Below are 21467 nucleotides of genomic sequence, written 5' to 3'. Positions count from 1 at the left end.
GGTCATGCAACCTCCCCTTTAGCTGGAGCCAAAACCCGGCTAGCGGATCTAGCCTCGCGGAAGGCAGACGGCTCCCGCACCTAGAGTCAGGGCATGCTCAGTCGGCCGACGAGGTTTGGGGGCTGCAAGTAGGAAGGTTTCGCACCGCACACCCACACGCCAGCTCAAATTACCTCTCCCAGACTCCCAACTCATTGGCCCCAGGATGCGAGTCTCACACCCCCAAATGTTTTCTCATTGGCTGCTGCTGAGGTTTTGTCACTTTGGACAGCTTCATTGGTTGGAAAGTCGCCTCCGCTCGGGATTGGTTATTTATAGAGATTGAGCGGAGAGGCGGAGGCCCAGCTGTTCCTTCTCCACTGCTCCCCGCCCCCTTCCACCCACTGCCTGGGCCTGAGGATCTGAAGCTGAGAGGGGAAAAGAAGGAATTTAGGCGGAGTGCTCCGAACTAAATATAGTCCTTTGTTGGTGTTTTGGAGGGAGTCTGATTTTTTCAAACCCAGTCACGACCGTTTCTTAAAGGGAGCAACTAGGGTTCATTGCTGCTCTCGGTCTGCAAGAAATCCTAAAGTTTCTAACTTAAATCTTTGCCGGGAGCTAGAATGAGCAATGAGCCACCGGGAGCTCGGGGCATCAGGAGAGATGGGTCTGCCCAGGCTTGCCTCTTCCCAAGCTCTTCATGGTGGGGCGGGCAGTCGCAGGACTTGGCTCGGTTCACTAGCACAGGGATGCGAGGTGACGCCTGGACTTGTCCCGAGTCTCTATAGTTCCTTGCTAGGGAGAGATGTCTAGACCTGTCAGCGCACAGCACTGGCTGTGGGAGCCGCCGAGTGCAGAGGGGTGGGGATCGGATCTGTGTCAACCGGTGATCAGTGGCCTGTCTTCTTATCTTCTGCCACTAGGTTCTGCTTCTGCCGTCCTCGCTGCAGGGAGAACGGGGCAGTGTGTAGATACGTGCTTTTGGTTCCGAGTTACTGCAGTATTCTTGGCCCCATCTGCGAGTGGCCTGCCCCAGACTCTTGATTGCAAGCCTTAAGTTTGTGTCCGCAGTGGTAAGTTCCAGCCAGCAGAGTCCGGCGGGAGTTCTGTATCCCATGCCTCAGTTCGTTGTTGGTGCTCGCTCTGCCATTTAGTGGAGAAAGGGTTTTTTGTTTTTTTTTTTCATGGTCAGCTACTGATTACTTCGATTTAATTATGCTGATATAATTCTTCAGAGAATTATCTCTGAATCACTTTATTTAATACAGCTGGGCAGAATCCTGCCAACATTCTGCCAAGTGTTTTGCATGCACTATCTCAATTACCCCTCATAATAATTACTTCTACGGCCATTTTAAAGATGAACAAACTGAGGTTCCCAGGGGTTCAGTAGCTCATCTGGGCGCTGCAAAGCAAGGATTACATCCTGGGTGTTTGATTGTAGAGCAGTCAAGCCGCTTGAAGACAAAGGAGGAGCACCCCCGCCCCATGACCATTCTTTGCTCTTGTGGAAATAACACTATTTGGATGGCGCTTCCTCGTCTAGACATGGGTAGGAACTCTGAAATATCTTACCTTGTGATGCCAGACCCATCTCAAGGATCTTTTGGGGATCCCCATTTACTCATATCCAATTGATAGTTCTTTATTGGGCTGCGCACTTTGTTGAGGTGCTGTGGGTCCCTTGAAAGGACAGTGGAGTCACTTCTTCCAGCCTGGCCCTTGAAGGAGTCCACAGATTCTCAACTTACCACCTGGCTGCACAGGTTCTTGTAAAGATGTGTTTGTTAAAATGGAAAGTCAGCCGGGCGGTGGTGGTGCACGCAGTTAAACCCAGAACTTGGGATGCACAGGCAGGGGGATCTTTGTGAGTTCGAGATCAACTTGGTCTACAAGAGCTAGTTCCAAGACAGGCTCCAAAGCTACAGAGAAAACATGTCTTGAAAAACCAAATAAATAAATAAAGTGTAAAGTCGATCACATTTTACCTGTTTGTTCATCATGGTTGTTAATACTATTGCATCAGTGGTGTGATGAATAGCAGAATTGGTTGTCAACCTGACTACATCCGAAATGAGCAGAAATTCCAGAAACAGCACAGTTATGAGGGATTTTTTGCTTGGTTTGAGGTGGGTAAATCCACCTCTGGTATGGACCATTTTTGAGGTAGGAAGGCACGCATGCCTTTGATCTGGATCTTGAGGTAGGAAAATTCACCTTTAATCTGGGCCATAACTTCTTCTGGAAGTCTCTGTAAGGACAGAGAAGAAGGAAGCTTTTGCTCTTTGCCTGCTTGCCTTTGCCTTGCTAATGTGTATCCATTCCTTCCCTGGCATTCGAGTTTCCTTCTTTGATATCCCAGCATATAATGAAGACCAGCTGAGATGTACGGCCTATGGCCTAAACAAGCTACTGGATTCTTTGTCTTTCTGCTCATAGCTAGGCATTGTTAGATTAGCTTGACTGCAGCATGTAAGTCATTCTAATAAATCCCCTTTGTGTGTGTGTGTGTGTGTGTGTGTGTGTGTGTGTGTATGTGTGTGTGTGTGTGTGTATTATATGGAGAGAGAGATTCATTCCTTAAGTTCTGTTTCTCTGGAGAACCCTGACTAACACAGTGGGCCTCCATGTACACTCTCTGCTCACAAAGGTGTGAGTTTGAGTAACCTGAAAGAAAATGCCTCCTGCCTACTGTCTAATCTCAAGCCTGGACCTCATTTACTACCTGGGGCATTTGCCAAGTCCATTACGTTTCCTGACCTTAGTTTGCCTGTCTATGAAATAGTGGTGATGAAATTTGCCCCGCCCACAGGGCTGAGCCACGTATCTCGAAGAGAATCTGGCCAGCAAAGCCCTCCATTTCCAGTAGAGAACTGAGCAGCTAGGGCCCCGTGTCCTGACTGCCCTCTCCAGCAGTCTGATCTGATGTACCGCCAAGGAATAATAATGAAAAGAGAGTGGATAGTAACACTTGTTAATGCTGTTGTGCACCAGACATTCATCAGTTGCTACCCAGACCCAAGCAGCTGGACAGCCCCATAACAGCTATCCATGTAGACAAGTGGATGGCGTTAATGAAGCCTCATGGCTTTTTCAATAACGGAAAGGTGATACTTGGCATCTTCAGCAGTATATTACATCCCAGTTATTTTCCATATGTTGGGGATTATTGTTTTAAAGTGTGTTGCATTTTTTTCATACTGCCTTTGTTAACAATTTAAAGATGTGTTTTGTTGGGGGCTGCAGACCGCTGGACCCTTGACTCTTTTTGCCTGCCGGAGTGAAACAACTTGTTCTCCTGTGCCTGCAGCTGCTCTGAGCACGAGACCCTCATGAGTTCCTGATGGCAGGGGAGTGAATTCTGGTGGATTTTACAGCCTGAAATCCCAAGAGTTGGGGTGTGGCTATCAGTTAAGGATCCCTATATAAGCTGCCCCTGCACACAATAAAGTTGGCATTCTTGTATCAAGGAAGACCCGTGTCCCTGTGTCTCTGTGTGTGTATGTTTTTAAATCTCCAGCCTAGTTCCTGGCTCGCATACAGACCCGTAGTACAAGTGCTACAGTGTTTGATTAAATAAAATTAACCTGTGAGCAGGATGCTGAGTCAACAAAGAGCTGACGGGAAGTGATAAGGGGGAACCATGTATAGCAAAGTTTTTTTGTTTTGTTTTGATTTTGTGGTATTTTTGAGACAGGGTTTCTCTGTATAGCTTTGGAGCCTGTCCTAGAACTGGCTCTTGTAGACTAGGCTGGTCTTGAACTCACAGAAATCCTCCTGCCTCTGCCTCCTGAGTCCTAGGATTAAAGGTGTGTTCCACCACTGCCTGGCTAGCAAGGGTTTTTAATTGAGGATGGAGAGAAGGACGCTGGGGTGTTGGGAAGGCACCAGCAAAGGGAGAAGGTTAACTACTTGCTACTCACCCTCTCTGAGGAGCAGAATTCTGTCTCAAACCTTGAATTTTGACTTCTATAGATTTAGATAAAGTTTCCCTTAGTAGCTTTGAAAGAGTCTTGCCTGAGAAAACATAATCCCCTCAGACTGTGGCCCCTGCAGAGAAGCCATTGCTCAAGGGGTAGGTAGCCACTGTAGATTAAAAAAAAATGTTTAACAACACCCACAGATATACATGGGTATTGTGATTCAAAATGAAGTCAAAATTTCAACATTTTTTTGCTAGGAGTGCTGTGTTTTCCATGATAGTTAAGTGGCTAACTACATACCCAGCAATGTGTACATACGTATGTTTGTATGTGTGTGTTTGTGTATACACACATCTGTATACACATACATAGATATAGATATCTAGAGAGAGAGAGACCGACATAAGACAGATAGACAGACAGGATATTACTCATTTGCTTATGCCGGTTTTGCACCTGATCTCTTGCTCCCGGTAGCTGCCTGCCTTAGCCTTCCGAGTAGCCTGTGTAACAGGCCTGGATTGCTCAACTTGGCTCAAAACATACACATCTCACTTCCTCTTCTCAGAGTTTGATTGTTTCGTTTTGATTTTCTATGAGTTCTTATCTTCCCCATACTATAATTATTTACAGAACTAAGTCTGATTCCCTGAAGAACTATGTGACTTGTTAGGAGACAGCATCCACATCTGGTTTATCTTTAGAACCTTCCATGTTTTGTGCTACTATGCTAGGAGATTCTCAATAAATGCCCATCAGTGAATGTATAAGTCAGTGCTTTTCTGAGCTGTACCTGTGGTAAAAGATTTTAACAGCCCTTGATAAGCCATAACATCTCCTTGGTCCAAAGAAAACTATATGCCAATGGTCAAGTCTCCCTGGGTCCTGAAGATGCTGGAGTAATGAAAGTCCACACTGACTTGAGTGGCAACAGGAGAATAATGTTCTCCAATGGAGAGGTACCCAAGTTCCGAAGAGCAGAGGACTTATGTCAGGAAGACATTATCTTCCAACAGCCTGAAAAGGGTTTTAGGAAATAGTCAGAGGGAAACCAGATAAGAGCGGCTTACCCCTTGATATGCTGGGTAAATAGAAGCCCATCCTTGTTCTACACTCTCACAGAACAGCTTCTAAGCCCCCTGTGAGGTGCAGCTCTAAGCCTGCAAGGGTACAGGAATGCTACAAGGTGAACCCATAAAACCCTCAAGTAGAAAACTGCTCAGCTGCACGGCCCATTTACATACACAAAAGAGCTGAATTTCACGATATTCAAAGACCTCCCGGAACTAACTGCAGGTAAATAAATCATTTTTGATAAGTTCCCCTACTCTTGAAACTGCCAAGAATAAGTTGGTAGTGACTATATCATAATTTTAAAGTGGAAGATTAATGTCTTTGCAGAGTTCTAAAAGATACATGTCAAATAACTGAATTTATGATAATAGAATCACCTACCTGGCTCAGAGTTTTATCGAAGGTACTTTTAAAATAACCGACAAGAAGGTCCTCTGAAAATACTTTCTAATTTGGCCAGTCATTGCTTCATGCTGTTCGTTTTATGCTTTGGATTGCCAACACACTTCATGTTACTTCATATACAGGCGTGTTGCCAGTTAAACAGCCATGTTGTAAGAACAAGGCCTTGACTGGTCTTGATAGAGCTTGAATCACTGTTATCCAAGACCTGTCAAAAACATCTTAGGATCATAACTAAGGTGAGACAAAAGCCCTTCTCGGTCTTCTTACCTCGGTGACTCTCTGCCTGTGCTCCGATCTCTTTTTTCTTACTTCAATTATTCTTCAAAATAATGTGCACGGAAAAATTTTAAATTAAACGACCCCTGAAAAATCATTCAAGCTTTACAAAATATTGATATATACATATATATATATATATATATATATATATATATATGAGAATCAAATCAGCTGTTATCTCATTTGTCTCTTTTTAATCAGTTTGGTGTTGCCAGTAGGCTTAGCAAATAAATTAATATACTTAATATTGAAAATAAAAACCATTCTTATCACAATAAAATCGTTGTCCTAGGCTGAGCTGTCCCATAGGACCAGGCTGATACAACACAATGATCCAGTATGTTTGCATCCCATCATGCATTTTGAATGGCCTGGCATATTTTAATTCTTCCAGTCAATTTTGGAGAACAATTGAGTAGTCAAAGTCATTCCTCTCAAAGGTACATGATCCAACCTTTTCTTTCAGGCCTTAGGTGTGCCAGAGACGCTGATCTGTGGTGAAGACCTGTGTTCCTCCTGCAGCATGACATAATCCATAATAGTTCGTATTATGACTGTGTGAAGAAGGTGCCAAGGATGCCCGAGGAAGGGAGGTTTTAGAGAGATTTATTTGATCCTAGGTTTTCTTGGTTCAAAGAGCTATCTAAAAATCCCAATCCATTTAAGATGCCTCTCCTCAGAACGTTCTGTTCCAGAGAACCAAATATAGAAAGAATAGGAGAAATCGCTTAGCTTCGTTACAAAGAATTTCCCTCTTTCTTTTATCTCACAGACCACTAGATGAAAGGTGCCCCCCTTCCTCCCTGCAGGGATGGGGAGCACACCACTTCCCCTAACACAGAGGAAGCCTATCAGCCCTCTGCAGCGGCGGCTCCACCAAGTCTTCAGCCTGTGGTTTTGATGGAGACAATGAAGGCCTGTGCTCGGGACAGGAAGTCTCACTTGTAAAATATCACCAGCAGTGGGGTCTGCTGGAAGGCATCTGCCTAGTGGGAACTCTGTGTCACTGGGAATGACATAATTGAGCGATCATGAGATAGTATGAAAGATGTGAGTCATGGCTCAGGAAGACTGTACCTGAAAGCACAGGATGTCTTTGTGGTTACTGTTCTCATGGCGCTTCCCTCTGCTTTTAAGAATAGCCGTGTAAAGCCGTAGGTACCAAAAGATTATTGTTATTTTATTCAACGTCTGTAATAAACATGATTACAAAATACATTTTAAAAGTTCCTTTCTGTGAAGAGATTTCTATCCTTAAATATCTTACTGTCTTTTTAGAAGTAGTTCTATAGAATGAGAAAGGAGTAACCCTGGAAAACTGATCAAACATCTATGTGTTTTGTGTAAGCTAAATATTCAAAGTGGACACTTCAAACTCTGTCTGGAAAGGGCTAGATCAGAAACACGTCAGGCTTTTCAGGCCATACTCTCCTACCTCTGCGTTCCATCCAGCATACAAGCCTCCTTAGACAGTATGCAAATGAGTGGTCCTGGCAGAGTGCCAACAATACTTCCTTTGTGGAAACAGGTGGTGGACGGCATTTGGCGAGCAAGCCCATGGTTTGTCGATTTCTAAACCCGGAATTGAAGGGGGTGGGAGAAAAGCCCTTCATTTGTTGCCAGAGTTTTTTTGAAATAAAAATGAACTAGTCTGTCCATAGATATAGTTGCAGATTTGGCTGTCATCAGTGGGAAAGTGCCAGTCAAATAGTAAGTATGTATCAGCAAATAAAGGGTAGGGTTTATCATTTGTAAGAGCTCATATAGCTACTCTTACGCAAGTGTCAAAGGCATTAGGCATGCTTTAGTATGTTTACTTCCTTCATATTTATTTTTAATTGTTGATTGTGAGTCATTTGTTATATAATGTATATTATGTAACTGTCGTGTGTGTGTGTGTGTGTGTATACCTTACTGCCTGTCATATACACTTTGAAAATATTTTCAGTAATCTGTGATTAACTTTTGATTTTGAATTTAAAATTTTTTAAAATATTTCTTTTCTGAATCTGTCTTTTTCCTGATGGGTTTCCTTTGTGGATTTCATGTCACAGGTATGAAGCCACCTCCGATTTCATGAGCTGGTGTTTTCCTCTAGCATGTTTATGGTTCTGTGTTGGCTCGCTTTTCCAATGAAGGCAAGCATCAGTAAAGATGGGAAAAGAGAAACCTGAATAATAGGATGTCCATGGGACATCAGCTTCTGAGAAAAAAGGAAGAGGCCTTGAAGAATGTGGACGGCAGGAGAAAGCTTCCTTCCTCGGGAAGGGAAGAGAGAGAAAAGCCAGGCGACCTGCAGATGAGCTGAGAACCTGAAAGTTGCATCACTGCAACTAACCTCAGCATCAGTAACAACTGGCGGTGCCACCTGCTCGGCAGGGGAGCAGCCAGGAGTGGGTGGGGAGTCCCAGAAGAAACAAAGCTGTTTGTCACACCGTCTGGGCCACACGTGGCACGAAGATGCTAGGTTACTAGATTTGGATACATGTGTTTATGAAGAAGCCAGGTCACCTTCTCAAGACATTAGATGTTGATAACTCCTCTCAAGTGTGTCAGATCAAAATCAGCTGAGATTTCTGAACTTTTTTTTTGTAGCACATACAAATACATAATTATAAAAGGAAATCTGCACCCCACCCCTGTACCCTTAGTCTATTAGTGACCCCGAAAATTAAATGAATTCAAGAAAATTGTCGCCGATGTGATATCTCAAGTGGATGCTATCTTACAATAAAGCCCAACTGAGCTTTGAGAGAATTAGTCATTTTGAATAGTTCTTTTGTTTGTTGTCCACAAAATGTTTGTTATAGGGGGTAGTATCACTACCAAAACTATTTACATCCTTTTCATTTTTGTAAGTGGTTTGTCCTTGTCATAAAGATTTGTTTAGAAATTCAGGAAAAATTAAAATAAATCACTTAAAACATACATTAATATTTCGGTTGATAATCTTTTGTCTTTATTTTGTAGAACTATTTTCTGTACAAGGTTAGGCTTCTCATGACTGCCTTAACTCAATTTAGGCTCTAAGTATTCTACAAACAGAGATTATCTTAAGAGCCCCAAATACGTGCTTAGAGAATAATTGTCTTCTTATTTAATTATCTCGTTATGGGAATTTCATATCTCATGTGCTAATATTATTATAATCAAAAGTTGCACAGAAGTGGCCTCATTGACAAAGTCCCTGAGCCAACCTGTTGGGGACCGTTAACTGCCTGTTTGTCCTGAATGTGGGCTAAAGTATGTTCAGGTTCTGACCTTTGGGGCAACTGAACATGGCTGCCTGTTTGCATAATCAGGCAGATGGTCAAGAGGATTGGGTGCCCAGTGGTTCTGCCACTGTTCAGGAATGGTCTCCCTTTGTGGTCAATGTGCCTTCTGATATGTCAGAAGCATTCAGAGCACTGGCAGTGACTTCTCCGTCCCCCACCATCTCTGTTCTTTGCCACTGTGCATCCAGGTTTCTGTCTGTTTTCTCTGAGGTTTTCCAGAGGCTTAAAAGAAATCTGCCTCTTCTCCCAAATCATGTCTCAATATGTCTGGGAAATGACTTATTCTCGACTCCGCAAATATAGTACCAACATGGGTTATATTTGTGATTTCAGATAAAAATTTTCCTGAAAGCATTCTTAGAGTTTCTGTGTTGTATTCCACAATGTCACTTAGAACACACAGCACACTTTGTGTTCTGCAGGCCTTCATTGATAAACAGTGTAAACACACAGACAGGAGGACCTGGGCTAAGATGCAAGATTGTTGTATGAGTTTCAGATTTTTACTGAACTTTTAAAAATTTCTCTTCCTATAGAGACACCATAGTTTGAGTATGGAAAGCATTTTTTTTTTCTTCAAGACAGGGTTTCTCTGTGTAACTGAAACTTGTTTGGTAGACCAGGCTGGCCTATGCCTCCTGAGTGGTGGGATTAAAGGCATGCACCACCATTGAGGAAAACAGCATTTTGTATTTCCCTACTGTCTTAGTTCAGGATTCTATCGCTGCTACAAAACACCATGGCCAAAAGGCAAGTTGGGGAGGAAAAGGTTTATTAGGCTTACAATTCAACATTGCTGTTCATCACTGAAGGAAGTCAGGGCAGGAACTCAAACAGGACAGGATCCTGGAGGCAGGAGCTGATGTAGAGGCCATGGAGGTGATGCTGATGACTGACTTGCTTCCCATGGCTTGCTCAACACACCTTCTGTAGAAGCCAAGACGAGCAAGCAGCCAAGGGGCAGCACCACCCACCATGAGCTGGTCCTTTCCCCATTGATTACTAATGAGAAAATGCCTTACAGTTGGATCTCAAGAAGGCATTTTCTCAGCTGAGGCTCCTTCCTCTGGTGACTCTTGCTTGTCTCAAGTTGACACACAAAACCATCCAGTACACCCACCATCATTCTTCTGCATGTAAGTACCAAATTTGCACAGTTTTGGGTTGGATTGGATTGCTTGATTTTTCAATACTGATATCTGAATTGCTGAATTGAGTTCTGTAAAACATTGTTAAATAAATTCTCGTTTGGGATTAAGATGTATGTGCCAATAATTTATAAAATGGGCCTAAACATATTTCTGCCATTTTGTAAGATGTATTTTTTTCCAAAACAGTGTTCTCAGCATCGATGATTATAAAATAAATATCAATCAACTCAATAAAACATTGAAGTTGCTCTGTGTCCTACAGTATCAAATATCCTGCCAAGATTTAATTCTTTATGTAAAAATAAATACAGCACATTATCTCATTAGTATGGAAATTTGCTTTCATCTTTAACAAGTGGGAAATTATATGTATAACAAAAACTATTTTAAGATAAATTTATGTTTTGATATCAGTAAATGTTTGATTTGCATATCTATTTTACATTCTTATATACCCCAAATCACACAGAAATTTCTCAGGCAAAGGGGAGTTGAAAACATAGCAAATAAGAAGCCCTGCACTGTTCTAAAAAGGTCCAAGTTACCTCTGGGAAAATATGATTCAGGTTCCAAAGTCTGATTGAAGGACAGCAGAAATCCTCAAAGGGAGATGCCAATTGCCAGAAATTGCCAGAAGAAAGGCTTTTCTAAGAACAAGCTTCTAAAATACCATCAATGCTGAGGATTGATATGGACCCTGGCATTTGGTGCCAAACTTGCAGCGCAAGCAGTTATTAGCAGCTAGACCTGACACAGCAGCAAACTATGACTAGCACAAGTGATAGTCACTTTGGATGTTGACAGCTGTAGAAAATCCTCAATGTAGTGTGCTAATGCAGGAATGCAGGCAGCTCACCACCAGCCAGGATGGCTGTCTAGAAAACGGACCAGCATGACAAACTTAGAGGCTCTAAGTGTGTTTGTGAAGAGGAAAGAGGGTTGTAGACAGACGCTGCTCTTTCATTTCCCAGCTGCCCAGACTCAAATAATCACACAGAAACTTTATTAATTACAACACTGCTTGGCCGAGAGCTTAGGCGTATTCCTAGCTATCTCTTGCACCTTAAATTAACCCATTTCTATTATTTTATATTTTACCACGAGGCTCTTGCTTCTTGGGCAGCTACATGGCGTCTCCTTGACTCTACCTACTCTCTCTATATCTCTTCCAGCCTGGCTATATTCTGCCCTAGCATAGGCCAAATCAGTTCTTTATTAAGGAATTGTAATAAAACATATTCATAGCATACAGAGGGGACTTCCATCAGGGGGTCTGGACTTACCTACAGTGGTTAGAAACTAAGGTAAAAACAACAAAAGCAGCAGCAAATATAATAATAATGTAATGTATGAATCAAATCTATCTTATCCATTCAGCATCTTAATGGAGGAAATTAAGATATACAAGGAATTGTTTAGAAAGAATCATTCAATAAGCCACTGATGTTTTCTCAGCATCCCTTTCTGTCCTCGTAGGGTTCATCTGACTTTATTTTTAATATCTTCTAAGATGAACTCACAGAAAGGATTAGGAATACTTAGGACTTCAAGGAGCAAAAAACCCAACCAAGGGGACAGAGGACTAAACAAGCCTTTATTTGATGTGTGACAAGATGTCTATAACTGGAGGGCTTTTGATTTAGTTTGAAAGCTCAGTGAAATCAGAAATCAAGTAGGCTTTTGTGGCAAAGGGGGTGGGCTGGGATATCAGGTTAATTCAAGGAGGGCCTTTTGTTTTGCCTTAAGTCACAAATCCCCCTGACTTCCAGAGATCTGTTCTTAGATCTGCAGTGACTGTTCCCCAAGTTGGAAGGGAAGCTGAGAATCTGGCTTTCACCTTTCCACTGTTCACCATTTTCACCGTGGAAGACTGCTGAAAAAAGAAATAGAGACTGGTATTTGATGAGCCCGTCTATCATGTCAGCATCAAATTCCAAATCTTTTTTTTTTTTTTTGATGCTTTTTTCTTTCAAAGGAATTTGTATAGAATCTCCCCGTTTTCCCAATAACTTTAATGTAAGAGACGGGTACAATGGCTTATATTTTCATTAAGAGCTACACTTTAAAACCTTGATTTATTTTAGGTATACATCATGCAAAGACTTGTTCTTTGTCTATGAGAATATCGAAGTTCTAACTCAGCACTTCATTCCTGCACAACCAATACTCCACCTCTGAGCTGCCCTCCCCATCCCGATGTAATGTATGGATCTCCACAACAAATCTGAGAAAATATTAAAAATTTTATTTTGATTCCAGATATCCCAAAATTCATGAACTAGACACAGTGCAGGACTTTGTAGCCTGCCTTTCTTTTAAAATTTGAATGTCTAGCTTTAAAAATGTGAGAAGATTTGCTGGATGCATGTGGCGACTAGTCTTCAGGATAGCTCCATTGCATGCCACACTTCTGTGCCACACCTGGAACTCTTCGCTCACAGTTCATCACGGCTGGTGAGGATGATGAACAGAACATGACTGAGGTGATGGTGGATCACTCTCTAGGTAAGATCCTTAACCGAAGCTTCTGTCTCTTGAATTTCTCATCTTGGGAAAAACCAGTTTCTGTCTTCCAGAGAGCCAATCAACTATGTGGAAGAGGGTATTTAAAAAAGGCCTTGTTCCTGCCTATCAACGTGGCAGTCAACTGAAGCAGTGGGGTTAGATATTAATCCTCCAGAATTTCATTAATTGTAACTCCAAGAGTAACCCTGGCTAGAACCACCTAGTTTATCTATTCTAATCATCCCAGCCTAAGAAAGTAGGTGTGGTGGTTTGAAAGAAAATGACCTCCAAAGAGAGTGACACCATGAGGAGGTGTGGCCTTGTTGTAGGAAGTGTTTCACTGTGGGAGAGGTCTTGAGGTCTCTTTGGCTCAAGCTTTGCTCAGACACTCAGATCACTTCCTGTAGCTTGCAAGATGTAGGACTCTTAGCTACTTCTCCAGCATCATGTCTGCCTTGTTGCCATGTTCCACCATGATGATAATGGACTGAACCTCTGAACTGTAAGTGAGCCACCCCAATTAAATGTTTTCTTTATAACAGTGGTGATCATGGCAAGAGAAACTCTGCCTAGGACACCCACATGAGATATATGTTTCTTATTTTAAGTTGGTAAGGTTTTGAATAACCTGTCATACAAAAATATGTAACTAATAAAACTTCCTTAGTTTTATTAACTTTCCATTGAAAATGAATCTTTGACAAAAATATTTTTTTCATAATATTTTCCACAGCTTTTAAATTTTGAAGAACTTCTGCTTAAGATTAGCATAACTGAAATTAAACCTCTCCATCTTTTGCTTGTCCCTAGGACCACTGCAGAATGCATGCCATTCACCAGAGCTGACCATGGCATGGTCTTGGCACGACACTGCATCTGGATGATTTTGTTACTTACAGTCATTGTCTTTAATAGCAAATATCTTAATCAGAATGAGGAATATCCGATATGGGTCTAGTGGGCTACCAAACAGACATAATATTGTCTGTGGTTGATGTAGACAGTCCTGTTGTAGACAGTACTGCAATTGTCTGAGTCATTTTTGCTTCTGTAGTAGCCCCAATAAAACGTACTGGTGGACCAAGTTGGACTTTGGTGGGATTGGTATTTTATTCTGTTGTGGGATTCCTACCTGAGGTTGAGTAGATGTAAATGATACAACTCCCTAGGATACATTTTGTCGTACAACAATGCCCTCTTTGACTTCTCTCCACTTTATTAGTTGAGGCAAGGTCTCTCATTGAAACCAGAGCTCGCCAATTTAGCTAATCTAGCTACCCAGGTTATCCCAGGGATCCCTTGTCTTTGCATGACAGGTAAGTAACTGCCCTGTATTGGCGGGAATCCTGGGCATCCAGTCTTCAGTCTCTACACTTGGAGGGCCAGCACTTTAGCCATTGAGTGATCTCCCCAGCTTTATAAATTATGGGGTCAAGCCAAATGAAAATGCTAGGCCCTTTGCTTAAAAAATGATTATGGGGGTTAAAGAGGTGGCTCAGCAGTTAAGAGCACTGGCAGCTCTTCCAGAAGATTGGGATTGGATTCCTAGCACCCACATGGTGGTTCACTGCTGTCTGTGACTCCAGGTCCAGGGAATCCAATGCACCTTGCTGACCTCTTTGGGCACTGCAGGCACACAGTGTACAGACATCATGTTGGCAGAACACCAATGTGCATAAAATAACTCTTAAAAGTTGTTATGAACACAAAGAAAGAGCAGAAACTGAGCAGAGGATCCATGTCAGCAGCAGGCTCAGGACAGCCATGATGCTGACCCTGACTGGCGATTTTGGGGGTGTTTCTCATGCTTTGTCTTGTTGCCGTATACATATCTGCTACGGAAAAATTCTGAAGCTGAATATTTATAATAAACGTATTTCTTGAAAGTTTTTTTGTTTTAGAATTTAAAAACATGAACTAGAGAAATGGATCGGAATGATTATTCCTGTTCCAAACATTGCTTTCCCTTTTATTAAAATGCTTTCTCCTGCTCCTTCAGCTGCTGCAGGCCTGGTGACAGTCACAGTTCACCCTGAAACAACCCAGATTTCGTTCTGGAAAATTAATCATTCTCTTCCTTCTTACAGCACTCTCCTTTTATTGCAATTTTTTGTTTGTTTGTTTGTTTGTTTTTTGAGACAGGGTTTCTCTGTAGCTTTGAAACCTGTCCTGGAACTAGCTCTTGTAATCCAGGCTGGCCTTGAACTCACAGAGATCTGCCTCGCTCTGCCTCCTGAGTGCTGGGATTAAAGGCATGCACCACCACCACTGGGCTTTTAATTTTTTAACTTCTATGATTACAACAGAGTTCTCTGAAGTTATTATCTTTAATAAATGTGAACTTGGGGCAAATACTTAAGTTATTTATTTAACATATAACTCTTATAGAAATAACTATTTAACTATAGTTATATAAAAATGACAGTAACCCACCATGAATCCTAAGGCACTCAAAATTTAAAGATGCATTAGTGTTAGACCCCAGTGATGAGTTTCTGTGCCACCTGATATGTTGTTTAATGTGGGAAAATGTGAAGTAGATACTAAATACTTTATGATATTCAACATTATCCTTTCCACACAAGAGGGAGATCATAGCTATCTTCCTGCAGGTTGCTTTAACGTTTTGATATAATATACTGAAAGATGCCTTTTAGGTGTCAAACTCCCCAAATCTTACTTTTCCCCAAAAATACCTCTTAAAAACACAATTTGTCCTAATTTTCTTCTATTTCTTTGCTTGGCATATTTTAGTTCTCACTAACGCTTCAGATTCTTCTGATAAACAAGGAGCTCGTGCACATCCTTGCAGCAGACAGATGCATGTGTGTGTGTTCTCTGGACGTGTTCCTCTTCACCGCCTCTGGGTAAGAGGTGGAATCCGGTCACAGCTCTGAACTACAGACGGAAGCAATCTCCGCAGCCACGTGAGGGGACTGTGGAGGTCATGCTTTCTGATTATTTTCATCTCCAGCTTTGAAATCACAATGAAGGAGTACACAAGAGCCAGTCTATAAAGCAGCCCTTGGATATTTCTTCTCATCAATCACTTTTGTGGATGTTCTCCAGTCACACTGCCCAGATGGCCACGTCACAAGTCTGTGGCAGCAAAAGCAATCCCGTTACAAGTGTAAGGGAAGAGCTGTAAATGTATATATGAATAAAAATGTTTTATTCATCTTTACTCATGGTTTCACTGCGCAAATCCCACCCAAATGAATTATGACATTTGGTTGGCAAACATATGGTAACATTCTCAGTGACACAGGCATATGGTTAAGTCATCCAATGAAAAAAGAATGCTGCCATTTCCACAGGATAATTCATTTTAATCAACACAAAGACATTACATGATTCTCTTCTTATTCTGCCAAGTCACCATACAGAAGGGGGAAGCAATCAGCTTATTCTACAGAGACAATGACTGTGAGAAAATCTGACATGTTGTTAAAAGATTTTATTTATACCCCATTTATGCTGTTCTTTCCTATCATACATTTTACCTAATGGCCAGAGATCTATGCACATACAATAATCCATACATTTTGCAGGTTTCCAAAGTATGTTTGTCTTGGCAAACCTTTATATACAACTGTGTGCACCGTGGGGTCCTGAGGGATCAGATGGCTTCAGGTTCTTCTTGCTCTCTTCTCTCTCTCTCTCTCTCTCTCTCTCTCTCTCTCTCTCTCTCTCTCTCCTTCATATAATTGGTTTTTTCCCTCAATACTTCATATAATTAGGTCCCATCATCCATGAAACTGTTCTCTCTCTCTTTCTCTTTCTCTCCCTCCCTTGCAGAGATGTTACCAACCTATCTCCAGAGTAACTGCAAAGATTTCTCCCTGAGCCACATTGATTGAAGGTACACATTGTAGTCCAGATCTGACTTCCAGCTTCCTTGGTATAGTCCACAAGTTAAGGATGTTTTTATACTTTTTTTCTAACTTAAAATAGATGAATAATATTTAATGATGTTGTAAAATATTAGAAATTCAAAGTTTTCTACCTATTAGTAAATTTTAGTCATAAATCTATTAACATAGAGTACCTTAAATTTTCTTGATTCTTCCTTTGTAGCTCAGGTGAGACTAGGCCTCAAGACCCCCCTGCCTCACCTCACCAGTCCTGTGTTACAGGCACTCAAAATCAGCTATGGCTATCCTTAGGATAGAAGAGCTTAAAAGAATAGTTTCAAAGAGATGGACTAACCCACATACGGTTAATATGGCTCTTCATAGGAAACATGTGTCATCCCCTGGGATGCTTAGTTTTAACTGTCAGCATCACACAGTCTGGGACCAGGTGGGACAAGCATCTCAACGAAGGATTGTCTAGAACATGGTGGCCTGTGGGCAAGTCTATGGGGACATTGTCTGGATTGCTTCCATTGTCTGAGATGGGCTACCTTCCCATTGTGAATGCTATCATCTCCTGGATTTGGGTTCCCGACGTGTAGTGTGGAGAGGAGGCTGACCAGGAAGAAGCAGGTGTGTATCATTTCTCTCCATCCTTGACCGTGGATGGGCTGTGACTCTTTCAAGTGACTGCTGCCATGACTTCCTCAAGGATGTCCTATATCCTAGAACAGTGAGTTAAAACAAACTCTTTCGCCCTTGAATATGTGAGACTATCCAAGACACTCCTAATAGAAGAAGCTGTTTCAAAGCATCTTCTTTGTATTAACAGAACTCATGGAATCTGTGCTTATTTATTTAACTTGCCTGCTCGTATTTATGCCTGATCACCAAGGACCTGGTTCAACTAAGATGAGATTAGTAAAAACTTGTTGAATAAGTATAGGATAAATACATTGATGACAACCTCCTAGCTAAAGCGCCTTAACTTGATTATGTGTCCTTCTTTACAGATGAGGAAGAATGAGGGGAACCGATTTCTTATGACAGTTTGGTGCACTATAACAATAATAAGATTACAAACCACACACACACATAAAACTAGAGCGACACGGAATGGCTTGATCTGACCTTCCGAGTCTGATGATACCAGGTGCCTTCAGAAGTGGCTGGTTCTAGTGCAGTTTCACCTGTGAGTCAGACGCAGACACCCAGGGAGGAGGACATACACCTCAGGTTTCCTTCCCAGTGCCATGGCTCCCCTGTAATAAAGTCACTAACTCATAACACTGCCTTCTCTCTTGTTCACATATGTCCTTAATTTATTTGGAGGTCATTTACTTTGTATTATGGCTTTCCTAGCATGTAGGTCTTTATTTATTTCCTTTGCCTACTTAAATCTCTGTTAGATCACTAAGAACTGCTTCCTGCTCTCTTCATAACAAAATCAGAAGCATTTAGTTCCTATTCATTCCCAATTAATTCTTAGGGATTAGCTGTAGTCCATAGGGTCTACCTCAGCTTCTGGCTGAAATGCATCTCCAGAGATTTCAGTTTTAAGTGAGGATGTGTTGGCACACAGGCCAATGGGAGTGTGTTCCTATGCTATTCCTTTTCCCAAACGTGAGCCGCACACTGACTTGTCCATTGCTGAGCTCCAGAGAGAAGAATGATCTTCATACAAAGGAAAATTACTGTTCGGGGATCAAGAACAGCATTTGGGTAACACAGCTGTCAAGCAGTCAAAATCTATGTTCTCGTTCAGACACTGAGGTGGGGATGCAGCTTGCTCCGCTCTGGTGAGAGCTGACTGATGTGTTGTATATTTTGATCTGGAGCAATGTTGGAGAGCGGGGCATGCCCAAAGAAAGCTGGAACTTCACCAACCTAAGTGATTGATTTGAATTCATCAGAACATCTGGAGTGTCAGCTGGTCGACCTGGCGCTCTTACATGACTCACTGCTTATCTTTAATAAACGGACGCTGGCTGCTTCCACTGAACTCTGTTGCATGTTGGAAAACAGCGTTTGTTTGCCCTGTGTAGCAGCCTTTGAATATAAAGAGTGTCTGTCTCCAGTGTTCAGCGGAGTGAATAGCGGGGAAGACACTTACCAATGCCCTGTCCAAGGTGACAAGCTATAAATCCTCAAACCTGGAAAGAGAATTTCAGATGTGCATATAATGAAAACCAGATCATTGCAAACACAGTCTCCAGACTCTATAAATGAAACCTGGACAGTTTCGAACAACGAACAACTGAGAGCTCCTATGTATTCATGGCCTTTGTAGTATATAGCCTAAACCTGACAGAAAAGACATTCAAAACAGCAGGATGCGGTGGTTTCTATCACCTCAATTCAGAGGTCCACACTTCACCAGCGAATACACTCTGTGAGAAGTCTGACAGAGAACCTCCAGTTTGGTTTCAGCACATGGAGCCCTGGTCTACCGAGTCCTGAATCTGTGCCTTAAAATCTTGCCTGTGTGTTTTCTCCTTGAGGAACAACACAAATCACACTTTGCCCTCTTTCTTTGTCCTCCAGGGTTTAAGCACAGAACTCAGCTTTGGTTTTGATGTTTTAAATTGTCAAGGCCTGAGGAATGACTTACCGGGGTTCTAACTTCCCAAGTTCTCAACAGTAGGCGCCCCCACCTTTAGCTCTGCGGGCCTCGGCATTCTCTTTCTCTTTGATTAAATGAGAACACCAGGAAACAAAAGTGATCTGTAGATTGTCTCAGAGCAAAGCTCCATGAGCCTCTGAGGGGGAAACATAACGCTAAAGGTTGGGGCTACAGCTTGAGGCAGACTGTGTGGTCTTTTCCTTCCATCTCAGGAAGGCCAATCCATTTTCAGCAAGTTGGCGTTCTAAACACCCCAACTATTGGTAACAAAATGTGACTAGAGTTTGAAGCTCTGTGACCCATAATTTTTGTGGCATCTTCTAGGTTGAAAAAAAAAATTAAACACTAAGATTAGGAATCAAACCGCTGACAACTAATTTCAACTCTCCTCTTGTTTTTCTGTACCATATACAAGGACTGATTTCTCTTCCGGTCTCATTATTTTCTAGAAATCTATTATCAATTGAGGAATGATGACAGTGATTTTCAGGCTCCTTCTGCTTTGGAAAATTTTGCCTATTCTCCTTCATCCAACTTTCCCAACTAGCTTCTCTTCAGAAGCCTGCCATGGAGGGATGCCAAGAATTTAAAAGGAATAGACTGGATTGGTCCTTTCTTTGTTTTCATTCTGGCATTTTGTATTGTTGCTGGGTGTGTTTGAAGTGTGTGTGTGTGTGGCGGGGGAGAACCAGAAGGAAAGCATTGGATAAGTAGAAACAAAACATTTCAATATGGTATCATTATTTGCCCAAGGGGAGACTCACGAAACTGACTGGTGAGGCTGTGATCCCGCACTGAGTCAGAGGAGTGTCACCTGACCACTCGGTGTTCTTCCTTGTTTCCAGCCTAAATGAAAGCTGACCTGGCAAACGAGCAAGGGGTTTTCCTTTAGTTTCTGCTTCCTTCCACCTGAGTCATACCACGTCATCTCTCCCTAACCTTTGGTCTCTCTAGTCCATTGAGCTTTGGACCAGAGGACTGGGCAGGGCAGTTTCACCTTGGTTCTTCACAGCAGCTTCTTTTAACGAGTCTCATCTACTGTGTCCTTGGGCAACATTCTTCTAAAGTCTGGGGTGGAACCAAGCTGTTTCTCAAACAGCCTGCAAACCAGACTCGCTTTCGATTAACAGTACTCTTGTTCCTGCTACTACAAGGAAGAGGGGATTGTTGAGGCTCCTTGGTGTTTTCTGAGCGGAAGCTCTTCATTCAAGAGCTTTCAGGGAAGAACTAGAGGTGTTCAAGAACCATGTGCTGGCTCAGCAAAGGAGTCATGCTAGCTGAGAGGAATCTCTTTAACAGTGGCTCCGGTGTTTCATCACCAACTCTGGTGTTCACAGTTAGGCATTAGGGCCCCAGGCTTTTCAAAGATATCTTTTTAAACTAATTTTGTTTAATTTAGAGATTAAATTCTCTACCAAAAAGTAGAGCTTAGCAGAAATATACTACAAAGAAACAACACACAGGAAAGAAAAAAAAACCACAAATATACTTTGGGAATTTATTTATAAAACATATCCCCCTTACTGATTACATGAGGACATTAGTAGCTTCCTGGAATACTCTTCATTCATAAGTAGTAAATATGGAAATAATGTAAAGTGTTCTGTTGAATGCTGGGCATCATGTTGCTTGTGTTTGTTTAGAAGAAAGAAATAAGGAACCCTTGTTAAGAGGCCTTGGACCACAGGGTTTCTGAAGCGTTTGTGGCATTGATGGCTTCTGTCCCAGCATGGTGTCTGTAGAGCTTTCGTACAGCGTGTTGCAAACCCAGAGACTAAGCTTGTGCAGACCACTGATGCAGAAAGACAGTTTGGAGAGGAGGATTTGCTTATGGTTCTTCACACCAATGCACACTACAGCTCCAGCTCCAGTTGCAGGACCCCAGCATATAATGATATTTTGTTTGTATTTTAACAAATAAAGCTTACCTGAAGACCAGAGTGCAGAACTAAGCCACTAGAGGCCGGGCAGTGGTGGCACACTCCTTTAATCCCAGGACTTGGGAGACAGAGGCAAACAGATTTCTGTTAGTTCAATGCCACCCTGGGCCACACAAAATTGGTCCAGTCTGATAGAGAAACAGAACTCACACAAAGTTGATCTCTGCATTTGGGATCCCATGCCTTTAATCCCAGCATTAGGGAGGTGGAGACAGGAGTGATATGGCTGGGCAGAGAGAGAAATATAAGGAGGGAGGAGAATATAAGGCTCATCACAGTCTGAGGATACAGTCTGAGGTGCAGTGGGAGGAGGCAGTCTGAGGAAGGTTCGCCCTCTTTGGTCTGAGGATTCAGTAGAGGTAAAAAGTCTCTCTCTAGTAGATGGCTGCACTGCTCCTCTGATCTCTCAACTTTCACCCCCTAATGTCTGACTCTGTGCTTCTATAAAAAACAATTAGA

At 42.2% G+C, this 21467-nt stretch overlaps 1 long non-coding RNA gene across 1 annotated transcript; it reads left to right on the top strand.

The window, feature by feature from the left end:
* The first annotated feature begins 324 nt into the window (after nucleotides 1-324).
* On the top strand, nucleotides 325-3429 carry LOC113456522. The gene is made up of 3 exons (XR_003377279.1): nucleotides 325-1052; nucleotides 1424-1531; nucleotides 3226-3429. It is a non-coding gene; the product is annotated as an uncharacterized LOC113456522 (long non-coding RNA).
* The last annotated feature ends 18038 nt before the right edge of the window (nucleotides 3430-21467 follow it).

The sequence above is a fragment of the Microtus ochrogaster genome, chromosome 1 (genome assembly GCF_000317375.1).
Source record: "Microtus ochrogaster isolate Prairie Vole_2 chromosome 1, MicOch1.0, whole genome shotgun sequence".
Taxonomy (NCBI): domain Eukaryota; kingdom Metazoa; phylum Chordata; class Mammalia; order Rodentia; family Cricetidae; genus Microtus; species Microtus ochrogaster.
The sequence above is the reverse complement of the archived record's forward strand: the minus strand, read 5'-3'. Positions and strand labels throughout refer to the sequence as shown.